This window comes from Corvus hawaiiensis, chromosome 4, assembly GCF_020740725.1.
Source record: "Corvus hawaiiensis isolate bCorHaw1 chromosome 4, bCorHaw1.pri.cur, whole genome shotgun sequence".
NCBI lineage: Eukaryota > Metazoa > Chordata > Aves > Passeriformes > Corvidae > Corvus > Corvus hawaiiensis.
This window is the reverse complement of record NC_063216.1, coordinates 19,027,364-19,043,233: the sequence shown is the minus strand read 5'-3', so window position 1 is coordinate 19,043,233 and position 15,870 is coordinate 19,027,364.

Genomic DNA, 15,870 nt, shown 5'->3' with positions numbered 1-15,870 from the left:
GTTTGTGTTGTGGAGGATGTGAATCCAGAGATAGAAACGTTTGTTCTCAGTGAGGACATTATGTTGATGCTCTACACGAAGCAGCTGTCAGTGAGCCTGAGCTGATGTTCACATCTGCAATGGAAAGCCACAAATGCCAATAGGAGACCAGGGACCCTGGACAGAAGACAAGTTCAAGGTCATCCAAGTAGCAGAGCAGAAATAGCAATGCTAAAATCCCTCATCTATTGACAAGCTCATCCACAGGGTTTATTTAATTTATAAACACTTAAAACCTATGAAGTACACTCTAATGCACTGGCTTGTGAGTTAATGAACCAGGACATTCCTCTGGATAGACTCAGTACAACTTGGCTGAGGTTCCTAAGCCACGGTGGCTTTCTATGATTCATGTGCCAGATGCCTGTACTGTCAGGCCAGGTATTCTTGCTGGTTCCTTGAGCTTTTAAAAGCCTCATGTCTTTTGCACGGTGGCGATTTGTAATTTCTGAGACTCAACCTTTTTATTTCGCCTTTCTGATTCTGTATAGTTGTTTAGCTCAGTTTTGCCTCACTACCTCGTGGCCTTACTCTGCTCAGGTTTTTTTCTGTAATAAAATGCATAATTTTTTAATAACGTACTTCTTTGCGCAGTTAGGGAGAGTGATGCTGTACTGCAGTTCGGCTTTCAGACTTTGGTGTGGGTTTCTTTACATGCTTCTCTAAGCTTTGCCCTGCATGGATTTTAATTCAGCAAAGCTAAGAGCAGAGAGCCAGGATCCCCTTCCTCAACCTGCTTTTGGTGCAGCTTCCTGGAGTCCTTCAGAGCCCCTCTGGTATCCATATATTTAAAACTGCTGTGGAGGGGGAGGAAAGGCAAATGCCTCCCCATGACCTCAGAGATGTTACCTCCACCCTCACTCCTGTGCCAGATTTAGAAAATCTCCCAGGCATTCTTCTCAACTCAAAGAGAGCACCAGCACCAGCCAGGAGACACTGCCAGATGCAGAAAGTTTTAAGGCCAACTGATGGTGCTGGATCTGCTCCTGCTCTAATCTCAATTTAAATTAGTAACCAGAGGCAACACACCGGGAGCTTTTCTAGTCTGCTTCCTCAAGAAGTAAAGCGAATCCCAAATAAAATATTCAGCATTTGGAGGCAGAGCACAGCCCCTCAGTGTGCACTGAGGAAGCACTTTTCCTAAGAGACCACAAATGCTGGCAGCTCGCTTTGGTACCACGTCCAGTTTTATTTGTTTTACAATCTCTGCTCCTCTGGGGGCATGCAAAATGATCTGGGATGCTCTGGGGAATTTCACCTTTGCCTCTCTTTACCCTTGCAGTTCTCTTCCTTTTGATCTATTGCTACCCACTGCCTAGGGCTGACTTGTTTGCTGTACAAACCATTATCTGATCCAACCTTTCCTATCCCGATGGCCAGAGCCAGCCCTTCCCCCTACACCCAAACTGCTGATACTGTGACAGGTCCTAAGTCAACACTTCATCAGCCAGGAGCTTTTATCAGCAGGAGAGAAGAACCCCAGCACTGGCAGCAGTGACAGCTCTGGCCAGCAAAGATGTTTTTAGAATGATATTCTTGGCGTCTCACGGCATCTTTAACAAAGCTGGCAGTGACTGCTGAAAACCTGCCAGGTAGATTTGCCCAGAAGAAGGAAATGGGATGTGGTAGGGTGTGGTGGTGAGGAGAAGAGAACATTTCAGAGCAGATTCCCATTTTCTCACACTTATTTCTCACCCCTTAACTCTTGGGAAGGGAGAGACATTACTTTGAGCGGCATGTCCCATCCAAACAAACAAGACAGTGGGAAGAGACCAAAGGGATCCATCAGCCTTGTAAAAACCACCTCTTTTCCAAGTCTGGCTTGACAGATCAACACAACACTTAGAGGGCACAAACCCTGCCTGAATCAACACTCTGCTAAGCTTGTAGCAAGAACAAAATGAATTGTGCAGAAATGAGGGCTCACACAAAAGTTCTGGGTTTCATACCAAGATCTTCTGCTCATCAGCTATGCAGCTTCAGGTACATATTTGTAATGCTCCATGCAAGTAATGCCAGAACACCTGCAAGGTTAAAGCTCTGTGATACCTAAAAACCACAAGCTCAGCTCCAGTAAAGACCAAAATCTAAAAATGAAGTCTAAAGACCTTCGCACTGCAGCTACTTGCTGAAACTCAGTGATGCTGAGATAAAAATCCATTAGTCTTAAGAGGACATATTCATATAACCATTGATTTCAGCTCCTGCTCTGTAAAATGTGGAGGACAAGTGCTTTCTCTCCTGGATACTGTAAAGTACAGTGTTTTAACATTTGTCAAGTACTTTCTGTCTTCATGCAGGAAGAAGTGCTGCTTTGGGTACTGTGTCTATTCTGCCAGTCAAAATAGCTGGCTGCCTCTGCCAGAGTGGTTAAATTTCTTTGGGGTAAGTGAAAGCAATCATGTAAATTAAAATGAAAAACCAAGCTAGAGACTTACTTCAGATGGGAAAAGAAATACAACTTTTTCAAAAAGATCAAAACCATCTTTGTAAAAAAAAAAACAAAAAACCAAACTAATAACGACAAAAAATCACCAACCAACACTACTCCTGACACTGTAACATTTCCCTGAAATCCCTGGTTATAGCTGGTAGATTTACAGAAATACTTGGGGAAACAGCTGCTGCTAGTGCTACTGACTGGACAAGACAAAAGGATTAACCCCAAACCAGCTATTTACAGAACATCTTCTGCAGCTCCTGGTGGGCATGGTCACAGGCTTGGACCCAGTTAGCACACCACATGTCATCCACGTTAGTCATCCTCTTTGCCTGTACTGTACTAAGACAATTATGCCCAAAATCAGAGTTTGCTTACTCTGTTTCAGAGCAGCCCCATCAGGGACCAGCCAAGCTTGTGTCATTGTTTCCAACGCAGGAGATGCCTGCATTTCAGAGAGGGCACCAAGAGCGTCAGCTGGGAGTGCTCCCTGTGCCTGACTTGCCCTTTACTGTACCACACAAATAATAGGGACATCCCAAGGATTTCACAAAGCCTTTCCACAGAGGCCTCATTTACATGTAAGGCAACCAAATATTTTGAATTATTTAGTTCACATCCCTGGGGACAAACTCGTTTAAAGGGTCCAGGACCTGACTGTGCAGAGGCTGGGGAGGGTGCCTGCAGCGTCTACATGGGGGTGAATGACTCCTGGCCTGGCTGGTGGCATGACTGCCACCTCGCAGAGCGGTCACTGGCCTCTGCCGAGAGGAACAAGAAAAAAGGACAGCTCTGTGAGAAAGAGAGGGAAAACACTCCACAAAAGAGGATGGAATGGAGTAATTAGCTTCTTCTTCTGCATCCTCCAGCATGCTGCCAAGCCTCGATGCCGCACGACAGGCAGACAAAAGGCTTTTTCAGCTGTCACATGTTTCACAGCCCTGGCCAGGGACAGCAGCCACGGCCTCGTGCCTCTCAGGGACTTGCACACATATGCTGCCCTGTCTGCAGGCCAAGGAAAAACAGGCTTAGCCCTTACCAGACCTACAGAAACAAAATGCTCGTTGCAGTGCTGCTGGCATTCAGCATATGGTTACACTGATTTATTTCTGTTGAAACAGAAGCCAGAGCTTCCTCCTGCTGAGGCCCTCCATGGCAGAAATAAGGGGCAGTCTGTGTCCTGGAGAGCTCAATTCAGCCCTAAAGATGACATTTTGTCCTCACCCTTTTCCATCATTTCTGGATGCAGGCACTTGAATAGAAGGAAGCTAAGGTACTGATATTATGCCTCATGTATTTCATTTCCTAGAAACTAAGCGGTGAGTGTTGCTTATGCAACCTTAAAATGAAAGTGTGTTACAGGAACAGACTGTCCTTTTTTGTGTTTATTCTGCTCAGTAAAAAAAAAAACAAACCCAACAGCATTTAAAAGGATTCACCCAGCAGCAAGATATTTTTCCCCCAGGACTACTAGAACATGAGTTTCTTTTCTGTCCATGTACATATCTGTGTTTCTCACAGATGCTCATGGGAGCCGTGGTTTTCAACGTGTGCAGAGGCACAAGGACAAATTAGCATAAAATTAACATGCCCTACCTCTGATTGTAATCCACATGAGGAGAAGGACAAACCCCTACTCCCTCTCCAAACACTGACTAGATCCATGAGCCTGACTTCATGTAACAACAAGTTGAATGCCTGAGACCAGTTGGGATTATCAGATATTACAGCAATAGAGGTTATTAATTGGATGATATGTAAAATTCAGTGACTTGTTGTCAGGGTGTACCTCAATATCAGTCAAGTTATAAAATTCAGACACTATTACCTGCTAGCTGAATACATTTGCCTTGTTTCACTATACTGTATATTAAACTCTCCCTTTCATGTTTGCATTATAAATCTGAATTGAGCTTTTTATTGCATTCACACTTGGTTGATTGCTTTTGGTTATTTTATAGCATGTGCTTTGTATAGGGGGAAGGAGTAAACACAAAGCTTTTATTACAAAACTGTAAAACAAAACTAAATGTGCATGAATGCTTGCTGTAGAGAGGCAATGAACATACTTCATGTTAACTTAGAGGTGCCACTTTTTATCACTGACATGTAACTGCTGATGATATTATTGTTCTTATTTTGGGGGACGTCTCAGTACCAGAACATAGAATGAAGCAGTTTTATTTGCTGCAGGTACAAGTGCCATAGGGAGACAGACACAGCTACAGGAACCCTCTATGACTTGCCCCCAGAATTTTTAAAAGGAGATACCCCAGGTGAAGCTTTCCTGGTGGCAGAAAGACAACACAGAGCCTGAGCAGGGTGTCAGCCTCCTACCAGATCTGTAGAGCATGAGTGGGTCTTACACAGCTCAAGTGTGATGGGGACTCTTAGGAGGGGTGAATTCCCAACTTCTAATTCCTGTTCCCAAAAATGCCACACAGGCAGTGCATGAGAAAAGAAAGATTTGGGGGTTTTCACTCTTGCAAAACAGAGGTGAAGAGCCTGCTCTTTGCTGAGTGTCAAACAGATCTTTCAAAGCCTTTTGGCAAACCACTAACACACCCCAAATATACACCAGAAAAAACCCAACCCAAATAACATTAAAACACTTCCCTTCCACCTCCCCCCACTCCAATAAAAGCTGTCACAGTAAAATGCAGAATAAGGAAGGTGTCAGTAGTAAAACGTTACTTGAAAACACAGAAGTCTTGCACAAACAAGAAAACAGAAGGAAGACATATACAATGATATTAAGGTTGGGGGAAAAATAATCTTAAAGAACCATTGAATAAAGATATAAAAGCTGATATAAACATTTCCAAGCATACCAGGAATAGGAATGTGAAAAGCAGTCTAGAGAACCACTAGATCAAGAAATAGAGGAAAATATGAAACTAGTACACTAGAAGCAATCCACAATCCCATAACCCGGCTGAGGGTTGTGTCTCTGGCAGTGATCAGTATTTGGTAATGTGAAAAACAGGTTAAAAGAAGGACTAGTGCATTTCTTCTCACCTTCTGGCAAGGTGTGATTTAGAGATTCTCTAAAGTAAACTTGCATCTGCATCTCCTCAGTTTTACACACCTTTATCATATATCCTACTCACCTTTTCTCCAAAATGAAAGCAACAAGGATGAGGAAAAGTATGCAAAGTGTGAGGATGAAGAAACAGGTATTCTTCAAGTAAGAAAGAAAAAAAAAACTGGCCTGTGGGCTGCTGGCAGAAAGGTCTATACAGTCTCAGGTAGGATGGAGATAAACAAGGGGTGATTAATCACTCACTGTTTCTTAGAATGCAAGAAGTAGGGAGCACTTAAAAAAAAATAACACATACATGTTTTATAAGAAAGGAAAGGCAGTGAATTTTCAAGCCATGCACAGATTGGGGAACTCACTGCCACAGGACGTGCAGATATACAAGTGTTCCAAAAAGCCAGACTCACAAAAGAAAAACCTGTAAGTGACTAATAACCATCAAAGGCTCCGCTTCTTCAGAAAATCCCAAAAGCCAGAGACAGCTAAAAGCAAGGAATTTGTGTCCAGGGAGGTTTGTCTTTATATGCCCTGGGTTTATATTTTTTCCCTAAGCAACTACTACTGATGCTGGGCAGGACAGATCCTTGGCCGTTCCCCAGATTCGCATAGCAGTAAAACTGTGCCATTAAAACACACATAAATTAAATATCATGTTATGAAATGAGTCTGTGGATTATAGCTAGGTCTCAGGCCCTGGTGCCTATATTCCAACTTTCATGCATCTATAAATATTAAAACACCAAACAGCACACTTGACTTTGCAAAATGCAGGCTCGTCACCATTCCAATACCACATTATCTGACAAAAGTAATTTATTTGCTCATCAGCCCATCATATTTTATTCAAGTCCAGTAAAAACTGTCGTTCCATTGTTCCAAACAAGCCCTAATCTCAGTATGCAACTCTTGGTCTCATACAGATGCTGATTATTATAACTGCAGGGCAAATCAGCACCATATGACCAAATAAATAAATTTTGCTGAATACATAAAAGAAAACCCCCCACAACCCTGTACTTGTTGGTTCTCCAGAATCGCAGCTGTACAGTGTTAATACTGTACTCATGATCTTAATAGAAAATAATCCCTTGAAAATTAATTGCCACTAGACATTAATAAGCACTTTGTTAATTAAGCCAGTAAGCCAATTAGGCCCAAGGTGAACTCGAGGGCAATCAACTCTATAAACAGTGTGAGCTAAGTCTTAGAAGTGCACTCTTTTTTTAAAAGCCTGGTTTTGGAGGCTGGATAGCTTGTGGGATTGCTCATTACAGAGCAAAGCAACTGCCCAAATTCAACCCAGGTCAGGAGCAGCCAAGAGCCATCATCACCCAGCAGCTTATCTGTGTCTTCAGAGCGGCTGGTTGAGACGTCATTTGAGACCTTACCAACTTGTAATTAATAGCTTTTCTAAGTAAACCAAATCAGAAAGCCAGCAAAAAGCAGTACAAAAGTGCCTCCTGGGAAAGAGCCTAAGCTGTAAGGCAGGGCAGGGTGTAGAGAGAGCAATTTACAGCTGACTCCCTTTGACTCCAGGTAAGCATCAGGCAGCTGGCCCAGCTCCTTCTGCTAGGCTTTCACAGACCACGGGGCATTCACAAAACCTGCACAGAAATGGCTCGAGCCTTTCTGAGGAGATGCAAATATTTAGCAGCTCTTCCAGCTCCAAAAGTCTTCATTGCGTGGCCTTTCTCATTCACTGTCCAGGAGCAGAGACAGCACAGGCAGGAGTGCAGATACTTCAGAAACCTTAATTTCTGCCTTTCCTTTACAGCCAAGAGGAACAGATCCATTCCTGGGTTCCCATTCCTGAGGAGAAACGTGTGTTTCTCAACATGCTGCAAACAGCAAAGCTGTCAAGGGAGCACCTTGCTCAAATCACTGCTTTGTGGCCATGGCTGAAGCTCTCCCCAGGGCAGTGGTCACTGCCCCAAACCTGACAGAAGTCAAGAAGCATTGACTGGTGTGACTCTTGGGGCTCTGCTGTTCGGGGAGTTGGACTTGACAATCCCTGTAGGTTTCTTCCAGCTCGGGACATTCTATGATTCCATGATTTTCTCCTCCTCCAATCCTCCTGGTTCTGTGAGTTTTTTTGTTCTGTCTCTTCACAGGTCTCAGCAAGCTCAAATACTTCAAGCCAAAAGCATCCAACTTCCCTTTCTTCTCCGCTTAAATGAAAGGAGTTTGTCCATACAGTGAATTTGGGACAAGGCTGGAGAAAACTCATATCTTTCTCTAATTGATTCCATTTGAAAAAAGATGCCATTAATCATTGCACACCTGTTGGCGCTGATAAATGTGCCCTGTGTTTTGGGTGTTTGTCTTGAGGCCTTGAAGGCTGGAGACTCATCTCTATCATCACTTTCTCACTTCTCTTTTTCAGCAGGGTATGGCCACTGAACCCACCAAACTGGAGGAATAGTGCCACTCCTCACACTTTCCAGGGTTAACCATTCCTTGTTACTCCATCTTTCCCATCAGAAGCTTGGGCTGCACAGTAACTTGTATGAGAAAGTAACACGTGCAGATAAAAGGCCTTAAAATTCACAGGATGCAAATGAGCAGACAATTATTCTGTGCATAATGATGAGCTGCTAAGTTGGAACGTGTTCAGATATACAGTAAGTCTGTAATAATTTTTATTAATTTTTAAGAATGCTGGATCATCTCATCTGAAGCCAAAACCATTAATATTTGCATTAATTAGTGTTCATAACACAGCATATCTTTTGAGGTTTACTGCAGTCACTTGAAACTTTCCTTATATTGACTTTCTAAAAAAGATCACCTTGATGAAGGGGGTTTAAGGATTTTTTTCAGCCTAGTGAAAAATATTTTCTTGGAATAGTGGTCAGCTTTCTGCCTTCGTTCTTCTTGTCTTTTTTTCTGAGTGCTAGCTGTTTTGAGTTGGGTTTGGAGGTCTTTGTCTCTTCCTGCCTTAGTAGAATATGGGGATAATGATGTAGGCTTGACTATGCATATAAATTGAATAATTTGCAGTAATGCTCTAAAGTGCCACTGGGATGGAATTCAAAGGATTGTTTGCAGAAACAATTGCTTTTTTAAAAAATTAATTTCTGAAAAATAAATGCAGAAAATGGTGAGATGGCACAGGGGATTGAAAATGACAGAGAGACTTTCATCTCCCGGTCACTGTTTCAGATCCTACTCAGGTTGAAGAGCAACTAGAAAATGTTACTGTGAGAAAAATACTCTGGGTCTCTGCAAATTTTAATACAATAATGTGTGCTGAGGTTGTGAATGAGATTGGAGTTCACTGAAAATAATAGCTGAGGGTCAATTCTACTACATATTTTGGAGATTTGGGTTTTTTTAAAGTCATTCTACCGATGGAATAAATCTATAATTTTTTTTTTTTTTTCAAATAGCAATCATTTAGTCACAAACATTGTAAAGCAAAATGGAATTCATATCCTTGGCCATAACTAGAACTGGTTACCCTTCCTCAGACTTACACACATTTCTGCCAATATTATCAGAGTAGATGACGTATTTTCATGATAGTAATCACACGTGTCAAGTTGGTTATGTAACAGGAGAAGACCAAGGGCATTTAAACCACTTAAATCAGACTGGAAGAAAAAGAACATTATGTTATCAGGATGGGGCCATGGTTCAGTGATGTTAAGAATCTCATGCAGTTTAAGATAAATGCACAAACACTTTACACTTTTCACCTATTTGTAAAAAGACATCACCAATCCATTTTCCTACATAAAACTGCCATGTACATATATATATTTCAGTCTGCTGATTTCTGGCCAGGACCAGAACTAGCACTGGAAGCTTTAAAATTATCCACGTGGATTTCTGATTGATCAGACATCAGGTCCATCCCTTCCACAGAGAGAATCAGATGCTTCAGGGAGATGCTTCACCAAAAGCAGCTTTGCCTGAGGATGGGAGGATGCCCATGTGGACGGACAGGAGTGACAAACCATCACCTACAGTTTCACAATTAAACCCTGTGCTGATTTCCAAAGCTCCTTGTAAGCAGATTTAAAACAACTCCAGGAGCATGAACTTCAACACTCCCTAAGGTGCCTAGCAAATATCTCAAGAACGTAGTTATTGATTTCTGGCAATATCCATGATATCTTAAGAGATTTCCAAACAGAAAAGGAGAAGCAGCCTGTGGCCTGAACAGTAAACACTGAAGATTGAAAGGATGTGATGGCCAAGTGTTGAAAAGCTGCCAGCAGCTGCTTTCTAGTCATGCAGGCACAGTGAGTGGATACTCCAATGTCAATACAGAAAAGGGTTAGAGAGTTGGTTTTATTTTGAGCTTGAATAAACCTGTTCCCAGCTATTCACCTAACTGTGGTATCTACCTGCTCATTTCCCACAGAGAGGACCATCCTGAGGTGCAACTTTGGGGTGCCCATGAGGCAGTGGCAGCATCTGTCACAAAGGGAGCAGGAACGTGAACGTGTGAAAATGGATTTGCCTTGTAGAAAGGGCTGAGATGAAAGGGTTGGCCTTGAATTACGTGAGATCCAGCTCTGAGCAAAGCCAGCACAATCCCGAGCACTGCTCTGTGGAGGGTGGATATGAATGTGCAGTGCAGTCTATCCAGTGCCACACACAAATGAAGAGGAAAGAGATGATGGAGAAAAAATCACTGTCATCTCTTTCTAGAGAGGATATTTGCCTCTGCTGCTCCTCAGGGCAGGAAAGACTTTTACATCAGCTTCACAAGGGACTTAAAAAGCAAGTTCAAGAGGCACATGCCCTGGCTGCTGAGCACAATGCTGTCACTGGTCTTTCTGCTGTGGGAACAGCAACAGGACATGAAAGGAATAGCAGAGGGTCAGTTTTACTATGGCTGTGACCACCCTCTGACACAGCAATGCTCTGCTCCAAAGGTGGTTGAGCAAACAGAGAAACACAGCTCTGCTCGGAGGCAGGCAGCAGAGAAGAGCTCAGTGATCTTTGCTGATGCCCTTCACGATCAGGCAGTGAAACACTGCGGGTTTAATCATGGTGAAGGATAATAGAGAGCAGAGAACCAGGGAGGCAGCTCAGCTAACTCCAGGCATGCTCTGTTAAACCCTATATGATATAAAAATGGTTTATAGCCCATGCAGCATACTTCCTTGGATAAGGACCATCGCACACTGAAATTAAAAGCAATTAGTGTCCCTTAAGCGTTTGAAGAGAATTTTTTTTATAAAGCATTTCCTTCAATCTATAGGGAAAAAAAATATACAGGAAAGGCATTTTTATGCAGAATGGCATTTGTTTACAACACCCTAAGAAATCAGAGCTGGCTTTCAGACCTGTTATTACAGCTACAAAAAAGTTGCTGTTAAACTCCCATTGAGGCTGACTGATAGGTCCACTATGTGTGAATGCAAAACACATTGTTTCAAGACACTACAGGATGTCCACATGTGCAGCATGGCACTTTTTATAAAACACTGGAGTGCTCAGGAATTTCATGTTGACTATTAACAAACTTTCCCCCACAACCATCGCAGACTTTGTTTCAGCCAAACCCCAGCATTTCATCCTCTGCTTTATTTGGTGGTTAATGTGAAGGACTGATTTCCATATTAACATTTAAACGAGCAGCTTGATGCTGAGAACACAATGGCTTACATTTTGCAACCCAAAGAATGGCTGTTGTGCTTTGTTTATGAGCTATTAGTTTAGCAACTTATAAAATATCCATCAAAAGCCACAGACATTAAACAAAATTGAGAAATTAAATACAACTTAATAAAAACAAAAGCACTGATAGATCCCCACTCCTCATTAAACCTCATGTCACCCCTGTAAAACCACGTCCTCAGAAAAAGATGAAGAGTTTGAAAAAGTACTGAAATTTCTTTGCCTTGTTTTTAACGCTTTATTAGTTCAGATTCTATCACAAATTGCAGGATTTATGACCAAATGCTCTAGTGCTGTATAACAATGTCTTCTAATGTTCCACTCCGACAGAAGCAATTTCTAATTGCTGTGCTCTAAAATACTGTGTGCCACAGAGCTACAAAGAATGGAGCTGGACATCATCTTGCAAGGCTTTTCTACAATCACAGTAACATTTACTGATCTTTAAAACTGCTCAACTCCCAGAATCTTCTCCAAGGTTAAACCTTTAGAGCTAGCCATGAAATAACAGAAATTAGCATTTCTATAAATGGCACTAGGTTTGCCAGCATGGGAAATTGTACTTAATTACAAAGTATCTCAAGGGCAGCAGTAATGATGTTTACTTTACAGTAAATAACCGTGCTTCAGCTTCATCTGATCAGCTTAGGAACTTGTCTGATCACTGAGCCTGCTGTTGAGGAAGGCAATGCAGCTGCCAAGTGTGATGAGGCTTTTGAAGAAACAGCCACACAGCCACAGTGCTCGAGAGGAGCCTGAGAGTTTGAATCTCCCAGTGTTCCCCTCCAGGACACCGTCAGCTCTGCCCGAGCTGTTCTCCAGGTGCTGGTCACATCACTCCCCAGCAAGTGACACTGACAATGCCATCTCCCCTTGTCATCTTTGTCATCTGTTCTGCCATGCACAACCTCCATTACCCTTTCAAAGCTTTCCACCCAACATCTAACTTTGATCTTGCCGTCTACAGTTTCAGCTGTTACCTCTTGCCTTACCAAGAGAAATACATCCACGTGTGTTTCTTCAGAATTGCCTTCAGACAGAAATATTCCTCTCAGGGCTTTGTGACTACAACATTCTCTAATCTCCTAAACACTCCTTTGCTTCCTTCATACTGCTGTGATTGAAGAGAACCCATTAGCTGACTGCACACACACATGAACACAAGAAGAAAGGAAGAATTATAAGTACAATATCAAGCAGCATATGGCAAGCCCATTTATGTCTTTCTACAGCAGGTCAGGCACTGAATGGGACTCATTCCTTGGAGTCATTGTTGGCAGTGTGGAGACTACTTTGGTGGTAATGGCTGGAATACTGAGTGCTCTGGGACTAATTGCATATTTGATATTCATGTGATAAATTAATTAGCCGCTTATTCCCAATGAATAGCCTAGATTCAAATAAAGCTGTCAGATGTGAGGTATGGTAGATGCACACGTGTTAAAAATAGCTCCTAAGGGGGGGTGTGTGTAAATATATTTATATATGTATCAGTCTGCTACTACAATAATTTAATTTAGCTTTGCCCTCAGCCAGGAGTTGCCTGGAGACTGACTAATAATAAAAGCATTCAAGATACTTTTTCTTTTGTGTTCCCTTTCCTTCTTCAATGGATGTGTTTTACACCTCCAGCCTTGATGTGAAATGCAAATAAAAGCTCTTTAACACGGCTTTCATTTATGCAAAACCTAATCTAAATAATGGATGGAATTAAAAAAAAAAAAAAAAAAAAAAAAAAAAAGAGCTACAATTTGTACCTAGTGTAGGACTAAAACTGATCCTGGTTTTAGTCCTACTGGTGTGATTTAGCTGCCAGTAACTTCTAAGGCTTTTGCTCAGAATTACTGCATTCTGGAAGGGGATTAGTCCCAAAAATGAACTAAGAGCTTATAATTTTCCTCAAAATAACAGCCAGGTAAAGGACGGAGATTTTATTGGTATTCTCACCCATGCAAAAAAATGCAGCTGCACTGTCTTGTTCCTGGTGAACACAGATGCAAGACAGACTGGTCAAACCAAAAAGAACAATCACGAAGGTTTTACCTTGTGTACAAAACCCTATTGCAAAAAGATACCAAAGCTTAAAAATACTAGGTTTTATTAGTGCTGGAATTTGTTGATTTAGCAAGTGTTCTTGCAGATGAGACTCCACCACTGTCACATCAATTTGTCTTGTAGTACCTGGAGTTCACACCCTAGAAGTGTTCTCACCTCCAAGTTTGAGATCCGAGGTGGGAAAAGGCTGGGAATTCCCCTCAGAAAGGAGTTTTTGTGATATTAAATACGAGATTGTTTCAATTGGAAAGGGGGAGACCTGATCCCCTGAGGGACTTTTCTCAACCCTTTGTGGACTGAAGTTTGCAGACCATAGAAAGAGGTACTTTCAAAGACCTTTTCTTGAAAGAGGAATATTTCATCCTGAAAATGTGTCAGTAGAATACATCAAGATGGGATGAGCATAGCATTTTCCCTTCTATAACTGATTTTCTGCACCACTGGCATAATTTCACAAAATATTTCGAGTTTGGCTATAATCCTTTCACCAACCAAAAATATTCCTGGGACAGTTTTCCCACAGCCCTGCCTGCCTGCCTCACTGATGAGCTCTGTACTGCCTGCTGTGACTTCACTTGGCTCCCACGAAGGAGGGAAGCACTGAAGGGTACAGCACACCCTGACTTCAGCTGTGCTGTTTTGTGAGTACCTGAAAACAGCTGGAAAGGCTTGCAATGCTTAAAAATACCTCAGAAACACAGAAGTAAGGAGGCAGGAAAGAATAAAATGAGTATAGCTCTGCTCTGGCAGCCCTGGTTTCCCTGTTATGGATATTTTACACCAAATCCAGCAAACCCTGTACGTGTGCAGGCCTGAGAGTTGTCCCAACACCCAGCAACCTGGTGTGTTCAAAGTAGAGCACCTGTGAAGAATAGAAAGCAGCTGCCAGCATCTCCTCAGTGTGCACGGATGGGAAGATGTCCTTGCAGCTGTGTCCCCAGGAAAACTCCCTGTGCACAATTCCCAAAGTGTCAGGGAATCTTGCCTGGGCTAAGTGCCTTTACCTTTGTGTTTAAACACAAGCAAATGAAATAAAGATCGTTGTCACCACAACAAAAAGAAATTGTCAGCTCCATCTCCTGCCTCGAAGCTGACCTCCAGGATGCCAGGAAGGTGTAGGATGTCTCACATCAAAGCAAAACCAATCTTATAGCTATTCCATCTTCTGAGAAGGATCAAAATGTGAGAGAAAGAGGAAGGCAAAGGGTTGTCATATAAAATTACACCGAGCTGAAGCTCTCAAATATGAGAGAGGAACTACAACAGCTCAGGCTTGAGGGCTGTGCTTTTGTTTGTGGGCAAAAAAAACCAAAAGAGAGAAAAAAACCAACACGCAATACACAACAAAAAAAAGCACCCCAAACATATTCATGACCTTAACTAAATCCTAAATTACATACTTTCAATACTTTCTAAGGAAAGTTTAAAGTTATAAACGAAGGATTATTGATTATATTTTTATCTTGTTAAAACTGCATCAATTATATACATTTTACTTCAGAAAATAGTTCTCCTTAAGCTGATTATATCTGAGCAGTTTTATCTGAAATTCATAGCTGCAGATATATTCATCTGCAGCATTTTTCAGGTGCAGCCAAAGAAAAGAAGAAATTATTGGCTTCTCCCTCCTGTAGCAGTTTTACATTACATGGAAGCAGAAATCAACTTAGTCTTCTAAAAACCCCCTAATCCAAACTCAGGGATTGGGGCTTTTCCAACTGTCTAATCCACAGGTTGCTAAAATCAAAATATTCGTATATATTCATTGTTTGAGAATTACCTTTAGATTCTTATTTTTTTTTTAAATAGAAGATTAATACTCACAATATCTTTGTACATGGAGTGAATTTATATAATAATAATAAAACCACAAAGGTTTCCTCAGAACATTAGATTGCATGACTAAGCACAGCAATATCCAGAAGCACTGAAGTTCAGGCTGTGCTCATATTTTAGCTGTAGCTTCCCCTCTCTTCAGCAAGAATTACAGGACAATGCCACAATCTGGTTTGGCACACAGGAACTGCTCAACATTTTGAGTGTTTTACAAATGACATTTAAGCTCTAATCTTGGATATATAACTTGAAAGTTTCATTTCTTACAGCCCCAGACTTCACAAACACAAATTGCACTCCATTCTTTGGAATTCAGATGCTCAATTCTTAAACTGGGGAGGCAGCAGAACGGGTTGGGGTTTTCTAATTTTCGTAACATTCCTGAAGTCCCTTCTGAGTGCCTCCTCTTCTCTCCCAGCACAGCACCTATAGCATCTGCATAGGTAACAATTGTTCTGGCTGTGGGAGAGGGAATCCCAACACCAAAATGAGCAGAGATCAGGTCAGGAATGAAACAACAACTAGCAGAGCTCCACAGAAGGAGTCACATCAAGTTCTCTGTTTTATGAGCGCCATGCCCAGAACAGAAGTGAAACTGACTCTTCTTCGGGGACCTGAGTCATCTGTGCAAGGAATGCTTGACTGGGAGTTTTGTGTTTCCTCAAAAGCTAGTAACGATGTTAGGAAGTTCTAAGAAGTGTTTGGGAGGAGTTTTTTTGGGAAAAGAAATCCCTTTTTGTCCAAAGATAGTACACTATTCCCACGGTACACACTTGAGGAACCTAAGAACAAAACAGGATTTAAGTATCTTTTATAAAATATCCTC